General features: G+C 27.9%; 1 long non-coding RNA gene across 3 annotated transcripts; it reads left to right on the top strand.

Moving 5' to 3' along the window:
- Positions 1-10,726, top strand: LOC111638804. 3 transcript variants are annotated; one of them, XR_002758951.1, is made up of 8 exons: positions 1-137; positions 3,307-3,493; positions 3,582-3,782; positions 3,860-3,887; positions 5,669-5,724; positions 5,882-5,913; positions 10,422-10,534; positions 10,631-10,726. It is a non-coding gene; the product is annotated as an uncharacterized LOC111638804 (long non-coding RNA). The 3 variants fall into 3 exon arrangements; XR_002758950.1 differs by lacking the exon at positions 1-137 and adding an exon at positions 789-1,019; XR_002758952.1 differs by lacking the exon at positions 1-137 and adding an exon at positions 789-1,019 and having other exon boundaries at positions 3,307-3,502.
- Positions 10,727-11,434: the final 708 nt, after the last annotated feature.

Below are 11,434 nucleotides of genomic sequence, written 5' to 3'. Positions count from 1 at the left end.
CTATATGAATGACCAATGTCATGCTTGTATTGGTGGAACTAATGTGCAAGAAGATCTTTGTAAATTGGAAATGGGTGTGCATGTTGTTGTTGGCACTCCAGGCAGAGTATTTGATATGATAAATAGAAAAGCTCTTAGTAAGTAGTCTCTATGTAGTAATGGTTTATTGCAATAATAAATTTGTTCTCTTTAATCTAAAAACACTACACTCTGTTGATTATTTGGAAACCCTCTAGTGCAGGATTGTTTAGATATTGTTTACATTGATCTTTGTTCAATCCAGCTTTTAAATTAATTTTTTACACACGTTTTGCATACATTTTCCATGAAGCTATAGTTCATTAATTTAAAAAACTTTTTGTCAAATTGACTTGCTATGTTTTCGTTTTTCACTATTAAAAAATATATATGGTTTTAAGTAAGGTGCTTGTTTAAAAGAAAGTATTCTATAGACTTTTTAAAAAATTAAACCTTTCTTTAGATTTGTTTTTCAAAACTGCAATGCAGCGTAATCATCAACACTTGGCATAATTCATTCGTTTATTTCAGTTCCTTTAGATAATAATTTAAGTTTAAATTGTATCGACAAATTAATACAACGTAATTTATCTTAGTTGGAACTAATTTTTTAATATTATTGTTAAAATATAGATTTAAAGGAGATAAAAGTTATTTCTGATATTCAGATAAATCTTCGTATTCTATTTTTTAGTGATTTACTGCGAGGGGAAAACCGTTATGTCAATGGTGAAGCAAAACAGGGTATTCTAAATCTACTTCAAGTATGTATTCTATTTCAGATTCTGAAGAAACATTTTTAATATTAAATTTGTTGATTTTGGTTTGTCGTAACCATCAAAATTCACCATATGGGAGATATTGAACCACACTCAATCCATATAGAGTATTGCTATCAATCATCACTTTAACTATGAGGTTTTGAATTATCATAAGTATGAGATATGTAAGGAATGTTTGCTGACTAAAGATAATCCTCGAACACCAAATTTGATAAACAGGTACTGGTAACAGGTAAAAATCAGTAAATAGCTCTAGTTTTATTTTAGCTATTTTTAATCCTGCAATAAATGTAAGATTTGAACAATTTAAAAATGGATCAAGATTGTAATACTTTTACAAATTTTCATAATTTATCATTAAAATATCTGCAACTAAAATTGTATCAACAAATTGATATAATTGCAAATAGTCTGAAAATTTACTACAATTAAAAGTTTTCCATAAAAGATGAGCTAAATCATAATCTTTGAACTTATGTAACTTCTAGTTAAATCATAAAAACATTTTTTATCAGGTAAAGAATTATTATTTAGTTTTTGAAATATTAAACCAATTATGTGGAAAAAAAATTGATTAAAAATTAGAAAGTCATAATGCAAATTTACTAAATTGTCAGACTAGATCAGGACGAATTTAAAAAGTGATAACTCAAAAAATTTAAAACAGTCTAAAGTATATGTCAGACATGGGCAAATTCAGCTCTTTGAGTTACATGCAGCTCTTGCTGGGTGTTAATTTCTGCTTTTTATTTTTTTTTTTTTTACAATTTCCACAATTTTATGAAAATATGTTTATTAAAAAATTCAATATTTGTATTAAATCTGTTTTGAATTTCCTCCTTTGTATTCATTTTAGCAATGCATATATAATACTGTTGTTGAAATTCTTTAATTTCTAAATTATATTCATGAGATATATACACTGAGTATGGGTGGGATTGATTTATAAGACTTTGTCTTTTAAAATAATTAAATAATTTTTTTTTCTTCTGATGTTATGTATGTTTTTTGGCAATTTTCGTTTTTTAGAAGTGAATGGATTATCAATTACATTGATTGTGAATCTGTAAAAGATGAATAACTATGAAAAAATTAATAATTTAATTTTCTTATTTAAAAAACAAAAATTTAGAGAGATTAGACATTTTTTTGCTTTGATTAAGATGTAGAGAGAGAGAGAGAAGTCAATAAAGAACTAACTAATGAAACTAAAGATTCTTGTCTACTCCTCTTGCCTTTGTATCATTTGCTAATAATTATAGTAATAATAAAATGGGAGTAATAAACTTGATGTAGGTCAGTGTTTCTCAACCTCTTATCGAATTGTCACCCCTTCAATAAAACCTTTACATAGTATCACCTTTTTCACTACAAAAAACAATTTTGTTGGGTTTATTAGTTTAAATTTTTACAAAGTATATAATTATCAAATATTTATTTACTCAGAATATCTATTAGATTTTGATATAATGAACAAAATTAAATTTAAGCATTATTTGCTGTGAATCCCCGCTGCAAGCTTCAAAACTGATGCCGAGGGCTGAAATTCGTATTGCATTGAATACACTAGTCACTAGTATAATGTTCATTTAATTATTGTACAATATAACGAATAAAATATCTAATTATTCTTAATATAATGTTTTACTATATTGGCTAGAAAATTGTTTTTTGCCCCCAAAATGAAAATTGTTACTAATCGCTCCCCCAATATGGAAAAATGCCTACATGGGGTGAGATCACCCTGTTGAGAAACACTGATTTAGGTTAAAACAAAACAATGATAACCTTGGAAAGCTGTATTAATAAATCAAATGTTATCAAGTGGGTCGTGTCAAGTTTCTTTTGACTTTGGATTGTAAAAAATGCAGGAGCAATGGGAAAAGTATAATCTTGGAAAGCAATCACATGCTAATATAGTAATTTAAAAAAAGAATTATTCAACTCAGTGTGTTAACACAGCGGGGTTGATTTATAAGACAGTTCGTCTAAAATCTTTAAGGGGAAAAAAAATATTAATTTTAAAAAAAATCTAGAGTACAAATACAGTAGAGCATCGTTTATCCGAAAGAATTCCAGTTGGCAAATTAAATTTTTGCCAGTGCTGTGGCACTGCAATTTTTGGCTATATCTTGGGCTACTCAAGTACTTTACATTTTTGATACTAAGTTAACTTCTGAAGTATAATTTTTTATTGTTTTTATATTTTTCAATATATTTTGTTTGTACAAAATAAAGAAATAATTTTTAACAATACAATAGTCACGATTATTATTTTAAAAAGTTTAACATTGAAAATTCAACGTGAAGCGACATGCAACGGAGAAAAATTTCAACATGGGATAGGTTAATATATTTTTTTGTACATAATCGGTTATCTGAAATATCGATTTTCCGAACAACCCCAGTCCCCAATTGATTCGGATAAACGATACTCTACTGTACTTCCATTTTTACATATTTTATTATCTATATTTTATATCTGTATTTTCTATTCTTCAACAAGGATGAAATCGCCCACATTACCTGAAAAATTGGAAACCCAATATTTAAATAAATACAGTTTAAAATTTGGAAATAAAACATACAGCGGGATAAAAATGGTTAAGGAGGAATGGATTTTAATAGAAATTCTTATTCAATATGATGATGAGAGAAAAGTATATTTTACAGATGAAGAGAACAAATGGCAGGTATGGATGGTAACTATCTTTTTATTTTAGTAAAAAAAATTTTAAAATAAAAATATGTTTTAAGTTTTTAAAAAAACTTAATTTCCAGAATATCCAGATGAAAAATGGTTTAACACCACTTAACGAAAGAATACTGTCAGAAATAGAAATATAGTGATTCTGTTAAATAACAAAAAATTTTGAGATTTAAAATATTTAAAGTTATCATTAAGAAAAAATGTAATTATTTTAAAACAAAGTAATAATTGGATAGTGGTAAAAATAGAAGATAAAATAATAATATTTGAAGGTAAGTATCTTTTTCAAAAATTTATAAATTTTGAATAATCTTAGTTTTCTTAAAAGATTTAATATTTTTCTTTCCAGAATCTATGGAATCTGTAGATTGAAAGTGGTTAGTAAAATATTTCTGTTACTTTTCATGTGTAGCTGGTTAAATTTAATACTAGTTTTTTTTCAAATTCAATAAAACTTTTTTTAAGTTTTCAAAAATAGCCTTTTATTAGAGTAAACTAGAACTACATTGATTACATTAAATTTTTATGTTAGATGGTAATTGAGCAAAATGAAAATTTTTGTGTACAAAAATAGTTACAAAAGTGTCATTGAAATATTTAGTGTTAGGCTGTAATTCTCTTAAACTCTTAAATTCTCTTAATATTCTACATTATTTTATTAAAATTCAATCGTTGCACATAATTGCGAGACTATAGTGCTCTCACACTGATAGTTATCAGGTGGTGGTAAGGTATTGGTTTTCGTAAAATATCTAAAGGTCATAAATTTGAAAATTACTGTGGGAATTGCTTCAGATCATATAAGTTGAGGAATATTAGAAACTCTGCACGTCAACTGTTAGTTCTTTTTATTGAATTTCTCAAAAATGTACAGTCGTCACCCCTATAACGCTGTTGATTATTCCGTTTTATATGAATTCCATGTTGTGTGAGTCACTTAAATTTTACAAATACGTGAGCCGTTCACAGCCCAGCACACATATTTGTAAAATCTAAATGACTCGTACAACATGGAATTCATATAAAATGGAATTATCAACAGTGTTATAGGGGGGTCAACTGTATTTGCTAAATACATATGTGCCTAGATGAGAGTTAATAAACAAACATTCTTTACTTTATATATTACAGTCGCCTTGCATTTTTATATTCATAAAATTAAAAAAATACAAAAATTATATGGAACACAGTGTCATAACTTCATAAAATGATTAAAAAATACCAATGGAAAAAATTAAGTTACAGTAGAGCATCAATTATTTGAATGTCTGTCAACTGAAACGTCAATTAACCGAAAGCTTTCCAGTTGGCAAATTTAAATTTCCTCTAGTGCTGCGGCACTCCAATCTTTGGCTATGTCTTGGGCTACTCCAATATTATTTTTGTTGGTGTGCATGTTTTCGCTGGCAGCACTGGCACAACCACAAGAGGGTACTTACAGACATGCCAGGATTTGAACAAATTTCAATGTGGGATAGGTTAATATATTTTTAAAAATTTATTCATTTTTGTTAAAGCTTTGTTTTAACTGCTCTGATTTTCTGCACCACATTTCAACAATGAATAATTCATTTTGTTTGATATGAAAATCATTAAAACTTTAAATTTATTTACAAAAGCAAATTAATTTTACTTAGTGAATTAATTCAAAATATAATTTCAGATCTCAATGGCCTATTAAGCCTTACTCTCTAAATTGTATAACCTTGACCCTGAAAATCATTAATACAAATTTTTGATAGTGAAACTAACTACTGTTTCTGTAGAGATTTATATTGACTAGAAAAAGTAAAATTTGGCACTACATTTAAACATATAAGTGGTTGTTTTTGTACAAAATTTGAATAATTGTGTTAACTTTTGTTGAGCAAATAAGAATGAGAAATTTTAATTACAATGTAATGTTGTAAGCATTGAACTTTATCATGTATTGCATAAAACAGTCCAGTGATAATTTTTAAAGGATATATTTTACATTTTTCTTTCATTTAAATAGGTTATCTATCCTATCCATTTAGCTTTGTCAGCAATATCTATAAAGTGCTTAATCTTAAATAATTATAACAATTTATAGTAGGTAATACTTATTAAATAGTTTAAGTAATTGAATAAAATTTTTGGAAAGGTAATTTGCAATAATTTCATCATTTTTTTCCAGATATTTAAGAAATGTAACTTGGTTCTTTTCAGTTTGGATCTTTGAGCTTAGATCTGGTAAGTTAAAAAATAAAATAAAATTTTGATTAAATATGATGATTTTTTGTCTCGTTCGTATGATCAATGATTAAAAAAGTAGCTGAAAAAAAATTATAAAAAATCTTTTTGAGAGTTTTTATCATGCAAGCTACATCTTTTAATAATTTTTTTCCAGGATTATTTTAAGAATATTACCTTGAATTGATGGTATGTATGTTTAATATTTTTTTCCTATAAAATTTGTATCTAATATATAAAAATGAGAGAATTTCAATTGAATCAAAAAATTGTCAGTCTGATTTTTATTCAATTTCACTTAAATTATATCACATTTGTCATCATTACCATCATCTATAGCAGAATTTCCATGTTAACATCATGGAAATTCCTACTGAAATTAACATTTTCAGTAGGAATACTACTACTTAACAAATTGCTTTTGACTTAAAAAATTTAATGATTTTTAATAGTGACATTGATAATGTTGCATTACAAACATTAAGATTGCATTCTTTGTTTTATCCTCTGGCATTGAATTTTTTTTAATAATTGATATAGTTGTCAAAGTAACATTGTTCCATGCATCAACTTATCTATATGGATGGCATAAATTTGTTATACACTCATTAAATTTCTGTTCATTTTGATTGATTAAATGCAAAACTAAATATTTTGTAAAATCTTTTGAAACTTTCATTTACATCCATGTCCATCAGTTGTAAAATTGACATTGGGAGGCAGAAACACTAGCTTGATGTTGGACAAATTTTGAATTGGTATGTGCAGGACACTTATAACAATAAAAAATTTTCCTTTTGCTTGTTCCTTATTTCAATAACTTAGATACTGCCAAAAAATCTCTCAAGTTATCCAGACTTTTATGGTTACAGTATATTCCACAGGAAGATTGCTTATATTTTTAAAACACCGTGGTATTAATGATTTTCCAATAACTATCACTTTTTCTTACCATATTTGCACATACAAGCACCATGAAGCAAATCTGATTTTTTTTCTCTGAATTTAAATGTGTAGGCACTCAGATTAAAAAGTCTAGTTTCATGGCATTTCAGATATCTTTGTGATTAAAATCTTTTCTCATTTCTGTTCAAATAGTCAATCCATTCATTTGTAGTTACTGGATCAGATGTTTATTCAAAAATTAGTGAGAGTATCAAATGTTATGTTGGTTATTGAATTGATCCAACCAACCATTGTTGCATAAAAGATCATATCATCCAAATTGTCTAGCAAATTTTTCTGCTTGAGCATTCAAGATTGGTCTTGGTCTGTTTATTGAAAATTCAACACTGTGTACTCACATTCTTAACATTTTGATGTAACCACCTGATTTTATATTTGTTGATTGTTCTATAGCTTCTCCACTAATAGCAATTTTGAGAGCGTCATTGAGCTGACAGGCTGCCTAAACTTAATCCATCTTTTAATTTTATGATTTCCCATATTTAAGAGATTCATTTTGGTCTTCATTTTAATTATTAAAAGATGTTGAGAGTTAGTTTGTTTAAAAGAGTCATTAAATTCTACTTTACTTTCAAGTTTAGTTAATGAGGGAAAGAGCAAAAACAAAAGTTCTAAGATTAGATCATTTCCTGTGATGCTAATTATCTGACTGAGATATGGTTGATGCATCTTGTGGCATGACTCATCCCAGGTTCCCGTAACATGGTATGTCTTCAAACTTCCTCATTAGGAGTTAAGTATAAAAAGCCCAGAACACCCAGTTCTTTAGTATTCTCTTAGTGCTCTCTGTTTTCAAGTCCTCCCAAAGTCCTATAAATCTGTGTCAATGCTCAAAGCTCTCTCTCTGTTAAATTCGAACTTGTTTATATCCATCAACATAATTTTAACATAGAGAGAAAATAATTAGTTTTCTTAAATAATCTAAACATATTTAAAACAAAATCAAAAATAAAATTTATTTAGTTATTGGGTCCTTTCATCACCAAATCGCAACTCCCTCTTTTCCGCTCAGTATAAAAATAAGATCTTTACGCGAGTTAAGACGCATGTTTAAATTCTTAACTGCTGTCATGCTCCTGACTGAGATGAACATTTTATGGTCTGTCTCCCATCAAAAAATCGTTAACAGTGAGCAGGATCTCATGGCCCCTGATCTCACAAAAATAAATGAATTAATAAAGCAAACATGTTCTGTAATGATTAATTTAGTCTATTTCATTGAATTCAAGGTTGAATGAGTGAAACACAAGAATCCAAAAAGTTTACTTTAATTTTCAAAAATGGATAATTTAATTTCTGCAAACCCATATACTTTATCATATTTTCTATTTTCCACTTCGTCATTTAAGTTCAGTGTAAAAAGAATTTTGAATACCCTTTGTACTGTACTTAGAGTACATAAAATGTAGCTAAATACAGTAGAACCTCGATTATCCGCCCCCCGATCAACCGACCGTCCTAGTCGGCAAATTTCAAATGTCCGCTAGTGATGTGGCGCTACAATATTTGGCTATGTCTTGGCTACTTTAATATTATTTTTACATGTTTTAGCTGGCAACACTCATTCGACCATGAAAGGGAGCCAGTATTTAAACGAAGCTTAATTTTCTAATTTTTAACGATACAATAGCGACGATTATTGTTTTAAAAAATTTTTCTTAGGCTTAACATCGATGAAAATTCAACGCAAAATAGGTTAATAGCGATATACTAATTACATGGGATATAATAATATACTACACTAATAATGGATTTTTTCATACTTTTCGGTTATCTGACTTTTCAATTATCCGACCAACCCCAGTCCCCAATTAGGGCGGATAATCGAGGTTCTACTGTAATTCCAATGTTTAGGTGTAATGTCACTAACATGAAATGACAAATCGACCATGTCTCAGGAGTTTACAAATGCATGTTTCAGAAATTCACTGAAATGCCTACATGCTTTCTATCTGAGCTTTATTTTCAAACTTTTATTGGAAAATAGTGGTTTCATGTTATATAATTTTTCTCTTAAGTCAGTCAGTCGAATTACTTAAAACAATGTCTAAATATAAAGAGCCAGAAACAAAATGAGATGAAAATTGGTCAGTTTAATATGTTACTGTAATTTCATTTGAATAGCTTGTGGATCAGTTATACTTCAGTGGCCATTTTTTTAAACACCAAGTTGAGATTATCTGAAATACTATTTTCTGTTCCACTTAGCAGTTCATTGTAAAATCATAAAATAGAATGTTAGAAATGAAAGTTTTCAGAAGATACTCTCAAACAATCTTTATATGCTATATGAATCATCCACTTAAAATTACAGTATTTGTTATTGTATGGTTACACTACTATAAAATTAGAGTACTATCCAAACTGATGAATGTTAACTTGTTTTGTTTTTAAAAATGGTATACGCTGACTTCTTATTCTGCTTGACAAATTTTCTAATATCTCAAAATTGTATAGAAACTTACTATTAATACCTGCATAAAAACTATTGCAAATAATTTTCTGTTAAGACTAAATGATAAATTTAAGATATAAAAGACTAACTGTATTTTCTCCCTACAAAATTGTCTTACATTTTTAATAAGCAGATTTGTTTAAAGATAATGAATTTACTACACTTACATTATTTTCAAAGCCTTATGCTAGATTTAATGGCAGTTGATTGAATCAAAATTTGATTTAGATTTGTTTTTTTAACTCAAGTGTTAGCATGAGGAAGGCACACCAATAAAATATCCAATATGAAATGACTCTTATTGTGAGAACTGAGGATTATTTTAAATTGATTTTGATGTTAAAAACTTAATTTTATAAAACATTATGTTACTTTTTGAAACTTCACTAGCAAGGGAAAAGGAACTTCCTTTTGTTCTGGTGAGTTTCACTATCAAGGGAAGTGATCTGCAGTTAAGACTCAAAGTTCTGACATCATCATGTGATGGAAATTGGGATAAGTCCCACTACATGATGCATGATGAATTTCATTGGACGTGATTTCAGAATAATAGAGAAAAACATCCTTTGAAACAAGAACCATACTGAATAGAGGGAACCTGTAAGTTCTCTGTATTATCATCATCTGAAGATAGATGTCGTTTTTTATTTCAAAGCCTTTTGTGTGGGATTGGCACTGATTCCAGTAGATAACTTGTGTATTCTTGCTTCCACTGTTTGATGTAATATGATGAATATAATAAGTAAATGCTCAGTATAGACAGACTAGCAAAAGGGTGTTAGAAAGCACATCAAATTCCTTCTGATATAAAGGAGAGTGAGTTTAATTTAAGAACAGATTGGTAAACATCTCGATAAGAGACTTTTCACATTATTTTCATAATTTTTCAACATAAACACTCAATTTTGTTCTGATTAATGAAGTATTTTGCCATACTGTGCACAATCTATAAACCATTTCTATTGTTCTCTCATGAATCTAAACCTTAAATTGAAACAGTAATAAAAAAAAGAATGTTGCAAACAGTTTTAAAAATTACTAATAATGTAAACTCGCATCTTAAATAAAATCACAGCATCTTTAAATATACTGCAAGATTCCTTCCTTACGTGAAGTGATCATAAATTTGTTTGAAATCATTACTTAATGATGACCATGTTATCCCTGGCTGAACCACAATGGTGATAAATGAATTTACTGATTTTTTTTTTGTTTTAAAATTGTATTATAAATTTTTTTCTATTAGAGGAAAAAATGTTTTTTTTTCTTTTTCTAGTTTTATTGATTATTGGATTTATCTTCCTGTTTGATCCGATGCAGTTTCAAATAGTCATGTTTAAATCTCCAATTGATTTATGCAAGAAGTACTATTACAAAAGTTTTTGTTTGGTGAGTTATTTCTTTAATATAAATCACAAATTAGTTGTAATTCATGCTTTTCACTTCATTATATTAAAACATTATTATTTGTTTTTACTATTTCAGGTTACTAAATATTGTTGACATCTGACTCTACTTGGGCAGTTTGAAAATTTGTTATATCAATGTTTAAAATTGCAAATAAATTTCTTAGATAAAGAATCCAATTTGTGTAATTATTTATTAAACGTTGTGATAAGATATTACATACAATTAATACATGCAAACATTCAACCAAGATGTTCAAAGTTTTATAAAAAAAAAAAAACTGGCAAGGGCTCTTGCTCAATTTTCCTGCAGTCAACAGTGGGTTGGGGCATCAGGAAGTCCAATGATTCAACAAAGTTACTCCTTAAGTGTTTTCATTATACAACGACATTTTTTTTTTTAGTGAAATTTATTAGGTTTTGAGCTGAGGTCTTAAGGGAAGTGTAAAAAAACTAAGTTTGAGTTGCTTTCTGGCAAGTAGGGTCAATGTCAGTTTATAAGCTTTTAGAACTTGACAAGACCTAACATTCTGGATATGTATGGTACAGTACATTATATGTGAAATCAAGCAATGAAAATAAAATTACCACTGCAATAAAAAAAATTCAAAAATGCTGTTTCATGTGTAAAAAGCATAAATAAAAATTTTTTTAACATTAACAGCTGCTATTGTATCAAAAGTGCTTAACCATTTCATTAAGTGAATCATTAAAAGACTCTCCTTTAACTGTTGAACTTTATAGACATGGTTAGAATATTCCAAATATGACTAAATGCATAAGTGATTTTGCCTTTTGCCTTAAATATCATTGTGGTGATTATCATCATACTGTATCAATTAATACTATATTGCAAAATTTTAACATAAATGACAAACTGGTA

Source organism: Centruroides sculpturatus, unplaced genomic scaffold (assembly GCF_000671375.1).
Source record: "Centruroides sculpturatus isolate CEXI.00-Female unplaced genomic scaffold, Cexi_2.0 scaffold948, whole genome shotgun sequence".
Taxonomy (NCBI): Eukaryota; Metazoa; Arthropoda; class Arachnida; order Scorpiones; family Buthidae; genus Centruroides; species Centruroides sculpturatus.
Note: the sequence above shows the minus strand (reverse complement) of the source record. Positions and strands in the feature narration are given on the sequence as shown.